Source organism: Anastrepha ludens, chromosome 4 (assembly GCF_028408465.1).
Source record: "Anastrepha ludens isolate Willacy chromosome 4, idAnaLude1.1, whole genome shotgun sequence".
Classification (NCBI taxonomy): domain Eukaryota; kingdom Metazoa; phylum Arthropoda; class Insecta; order Diptera; family Tephritidae; genus Anastrepha; species Anastrepha ludens.
Genome location: NC_071500.1, coordinates 27,441,882 through 27,447,437, shown reverse-complemented (window position 1 = coordinate 27,447,437; position 5,556 = coordinate 27,441,882). Strand labels below are relative to the sequence as shown.

Below are 5,556 nucleotides of genomic sequence, written 5' to 3'. Positions count from 1 at the left end.
ATAGACCAGGTCACATGTATATGTATATTTATATATTTTTTTTTTTTGTAATATATTTTTTTCATACTTCAAAAGTAAACCATGTTGAAAATATAATGTGAAAATTTGAGACTAAAACTCGAAATGTCAGTAAAGTTATAGCGCTTATTGAAGAGCACGTCGTAGCTGCGTTTGGTTAGCCGCACGGCAGCTGCAGATGTCTATTCGAAAACTTTAAATGTGTTTGCTCCAATTCTTCGAGATATGTTAGCAGAAGCATTTAATATAAAATGCAGTGCAACAACCGTCAGAAGGTTTCTTCATAAGCAGGTTTACGTGGAAGAATTGCTCGAAAAAAATCATTTGTAAGTGAAAAGAATAGGAAAAATCGTTTGGAATACTCGTACGCTCACACCTACTACACGAAAGATTTCGAATTCTGGAAAAACGTAATTTTTGTTGACGAATCCAAATTCAACTTATTCGGATCAGTCGGGAGGGTAAACGTATGACGAAAACCGAATGAAGAGCTGGATCCAAAACATCTTCGACCTACAGTAAAACAGAGTGGAGGGAACGTGATGGTGTGGGCTGTTTGTTCGGCTTCAGGTGTTGGAAATTTGTGCTTCCTGCAAGGGAATATGGATAAATTTCAATATTTGCAAATTTTGTGAGAAAATCTAAAACAAAGTGCACAAAAGCTAGGAATAGAGAATACATTTCTCTTGTATAAAGATAAGGACCCAAAGCATTCTGCCCACAGCGTCAAATAATGGTTATTGTATAATTGCCCTAAAGTCTTGAAAGCACCTCCACAGTCTCCCGATTTGAATATAATAGAGAATTGATGGCAAAAATTGGAAGTTGAAATTCGGAAGCGAGCAATATCAAATATAAACGACCTCAAGACTGTCCTAATGTAGGAGTGGGAGAAAATATCTCCAGACTTTACAAAAAAATTGATGGGATCCATCCCTAAGAGGTTGAAATCGGTAATAAAATCAAAGAGGTTATCCGACAAAATACTAGTTTGAAGGAAATTTATGATCTTTTTATGTTTATAACTAAATTTAAATAACTGGGACATTATAAGTGGCGCGCCATTTTTCATGTGTTTTTTTCCTTTTTCGTAAATTTTGAAAACTTTATTTTATTAATGAAATATGTTTACGTTTTTTTGTTGGCTATTATTTATAATTTAAGAAAAATAAAAAAGTTGGAAAAGAAAATGTAAGTTTTTGGAATTATACCACGTTTTGTAAACTTTTTACATGTGGATGTGGGCCATTTTGAGTGGCACTCACTGTATACCAGCTAACATATTCCAATATTCATTTTTTTGCTCATATTATTTGTTTTAAATTTCATTTTTCTTACATTTTTTAACTTTAGTGTTTCAAGTTGAATACTTCTTTATTTGCTTGCGTGTGTAATGATACTAAGAAATTAATGAAAAATTAAATGCTAAAATATAAATTTGTCAAAAAAGCAAGCGGCGGTACTATGATTGAAATCCTATTTTATAACAATTTGTTTACCATTCCCTTGCGAATTCTCTTCACTGGGCATTTACTTTTTAGTAACGAAATTATTGTCGACCACATCTCATACATATGTATACATAAATATGCTTTAGAGAGAATACTCTCTTTGCGGTAGTCATATGTGTATGCATAGAATGTTTCTTGTTCCTCTTCCTACCCTACTTGAGCATTTCGTAAACAAAGCGAGCCGGCAATAACATTTTGCTGTGCCTGCTTGCGGCTATCAGTGCAACACACACACACACATACACTTATAGCATTCAGGCGTGTAGTGAGCTCTTAGTGAAGCGCAAATCAACCACTAAAAATAGTTTTACATTACTAAGCAGTTGTGTTGTGGAAATGTGATCGAGGTGTGCTTGTGTCACATAATTCTGGGCTTGTTTATGAAAAACTGTATACAGTATGTTGGACGTGCGCTGAGTTAAGCATACTTACCTGGCGTAGAGGTTACCATGATCATGAAGGTGGTTCCTCCGGAGTGAGGCTTGGCCATTGCACATTCGGTTGAGTTGACCTCCGCGATTATTCCTAATGCGAATAACTCGTGCGTGAAATTTTTGGTAGCCGGGAATGGCGTTCGCGCCGTCCCGACGTTTATGAATAAATATAAAAATAAGTATTTTATACCTATTTCTAGTTAGATATTATTTGTATTAACAGTTTTAGATTTAAAAAACATTAAAACATAGAAAAAGTGTTTTCCCGCTACAGCGATGATGCCCAAGCATGATGGAAAAAATAATGAGGTGGCGCCCAAGAATGATAGAAACTGGATAGAAACAAGATTGAGCCTATCAGAGAATGCGCTACGTCACATTAGCTGAGTTGTGCAGTTTTGCCAACCATTTGTTCTTCACAATAAATGCAGCGTTTTTTATACATAGAATGGGAAATTTTTTAAGTTTGGTGTTTGTTTCTTTTTGTAATTTAAAGCTACCGAAACTTGAAGTTAAAAAAGACCATATTGTTAAGGGGTTAGGTAGTCACAATTTTTCAAAAAATTTGATGTTTTTGCAATTTCTTAAAGTAAACTTTCTTAAAATTATTGTGTGAAAATTTTAAGTGATTCCGGCAAATACTTTTCGAGTTATTCAACAATTAACAGAGGGCGCTCGAAAAACAAGCTTCGATCAGGCTCAAGATTTTCTTTTAACAAAACTAATTTCTCTTGTCCGATTGATTTTAGATGAATCTCCAATGACTTGTGATGATCACCGCAAGGGATTTCTGGAGAAACGGGCTCACACAAACAGCGATAACTTTTACAATTATTAATTTTTTTGAAATTTTGTTAAGTGTAGAAGTCCACGCAAGTGGGGAAAGTTACTGATCGCCATTCACTTGGGAGTGGCCATGACGATTATTTTGCATATGGTTCAAGCAGCTCACTACTCCCGGGATTAGCCCAAGTATCCTCTGGGTAGCTTTCGAGCACCCGTTCGAGAGTGAGCTAACGTGAGAAAGCGAAGCATTCCAGGATAGCTGGTTGTGCGCTGGGTTTGGGACCCGCCACTTAAAATGAAAAGATTTACAAAGCCTCGGATGAGAACTACCTTTACTGATGACGGCCCCAGCAAACGAACTAAAGACTATAATTTGAGGGCATGCACCTGGAATGTCCAGTCCCTTAATGGAGATGGTGCCTTTGCCCGGCTGGTTGATGTCCTCGTGAAAGTAAAGGCTGACATCACTGCCATTTAAAGGCCTAAACAGATACACACAGATGTATACGGGATAAGGCAAGCAAAACATAGGACGTTGCGACGTCGACTACTGCTGCCATACAAAGGAGCACAAATTCAGTGTTGGACTTATTGTGGGAGAGAGACTTCATCGACAAATACAATCGTTCACTCCGGTGGGCGAGTGCCTCGCAATAATCCACATCAAAGCGCGATTTTTTAACATCTCGTTCATTTGCGCCCACGCCCCGACCAAAGATTCCTTCTATGAGCACCTGGAACGGTTCTATGAGCGCAGTCCCGCCACGATATAAAAACCGATCATGGCGACTTCAACGCCAGGGTGGACAAGGAGGAAATTTTTGGTCCCACAGGCGGAAAATTCAGCCTGCACAACGAAATATTCGGTAACGGACAGAGGCTGATCGACTTCGCCGGGGCCCGAAACATGGTAGTCTGCAGCACATAAGAAGCTGAGGATACACCGGCTGTCTCCTGACCAAAAAACGTGAAACCGGATCGATCATGTTGTGCTTCTCGTGTATTAGATGTACGTACGATCCGAGGACCCAACGTCGACTTGGATCATTACCTTATTGCACCAAAACAGCGCACATGGCTGTGCAGCAAAAAACGTACCTACATCTATCCGATTGGAATTTAAGTGTGCTCTGCCCAATCCATAAGAAGGGCGATCCTGCAATTTGTGCCAATTACCGCGCGATTAGTCTTCTAAATATCGCCTATAAGGTTCTAGCGAGCGTATTGTGAGAAAGGCTGAAGCCCACCGTCAACCAACTGATTGGACCTTATCAGTGTGGCTTCAGACCTGGAAAGTCTACCATCGACCAAATATTCACAATACGCCAAATCTTGGAAAAGACCCATGAAAGTAGAATCGACACACACCATCTTTTCGTCGACTTCAAAGCTGCATTCGACAGTACGGAAAGGAATTACTTGTATGCCGCGATGTCTGAATTTGATATCCCCGCAAAACTAATAAGGCTATGCAAGATGACTTTGCTCAATACCAGCAACGCCGTTAGAATTAGGTAGGACATCTTCCAACCGTTTGACTGTCGTGTGACTTCTTTAACCTGATGCTGGAACTTAATCGCTCAGGCACAATTTTTATAAGAACGTACAATTGTTGGCGTATGTCGATGAAATTGACATCATCGGCCTCAACAACCGCGCTGTTTATCCTTTTTTTGGAAAGTTGTTCACTTTATTAGTATTTCCAAAATGTGTAATTGCACTAAATGAAACGCTAGCTTTCGTTGATTATACGTTGATTATACGTCAATTATTACTCATGTACCCAAAAAAATACCCCGATCTTGTTGGCCATATTTGGCTTAATCGCATTTGTGCACTTGTCAAGACATTTCTGTACATATTATACACCTACATACAAACATACACCACATACGAACGCCCTCTTCTCTCTTATTTTTCGATGAGTTAAAATGCAGACAAAAATTGTGAACACCTTGCATAATTTGTTGCTTATTTGATTTGGCAATTTAGCTTAGGAAAAAAAGGCGGAAAAATGTGACATTGTACAGTAAAATGATAAAAATGTGTGAAATTTGTGGCTGTGGTATTTGTTATTGTAACATTGCCAAATTAGCTTAATTATGTGAAATACTATAAGTACGTGCGCGCAACTATACATAGATACATATATACGTGTGTGTAGGTATATTAATATACAATAGGGCGGTTGAAAAAAGTTTCTAATGTTAAAAGTTGAAAGTTGAAATGCCAATGTGACCTCTGAAAATGTTTCTGAATTGAAAAATACCCGTATTATTTATTAAAAAAAACAACAAATTGTATTTAGAGGTCCCTAAAATCTATGAATTTTATTTGTGTAGGGACACTATTTAAAGGGTTTTCCAATAACTGGTGTTAGGTGTTAAACAGGAGAGATGTTTAATGATTTTTTATGGCCGGTATTGGATGGCATTGATCTGGACAATGTTTATTTTCAACAAGACGGCGTTACCTGCCACACAAGCAACGAAACCATTGATCTTTTACGGGAAAAGTGTACGGACCGCGTTATCTTTCGATGAGGTGATCACAATTGGCCACCGAGATTTTGTGATTTAACACCTTATGACTTTTTTCTTTGGGGCCACGTGAAAGAGAAGGTCTACGCCAATAGCCCAGGGTCGATTCAATACCTCAAAAATGGAATTTGTGAGGCTATCGTTCGTTCGTTTATGGAAAATTTCATGAAAAGGATATTGTCCTGTAAGCGTGGTCGTGGTGGTCATTTGCCTGATGTTATTCCCCACTATTAACGGCGTACCTTCCTCTTTATAATGAAATAAACA

The 5,556-nt window shown here is 38.2% G+C and overlaps 1 non-coding gene across 1 annotated transcript; it reads left to right on the top strand.

Annotated features, from left to right (window-relative positions):
• The first annotated feature begins 1,953 nt into the window (after positions 1-1,953).
• LOC128862610 (U1 spliceosomal RNA) lies at positions 1,954-2,118 on the top strand. The gene has a single exon (XR_008454510.1). It is a non-coding gene; the product is annotated as a U1 spliceosomal RNA (small nuclear RNA).
• Positions 2,119-5,556: the final 3,438 nt, after the last annotated feature.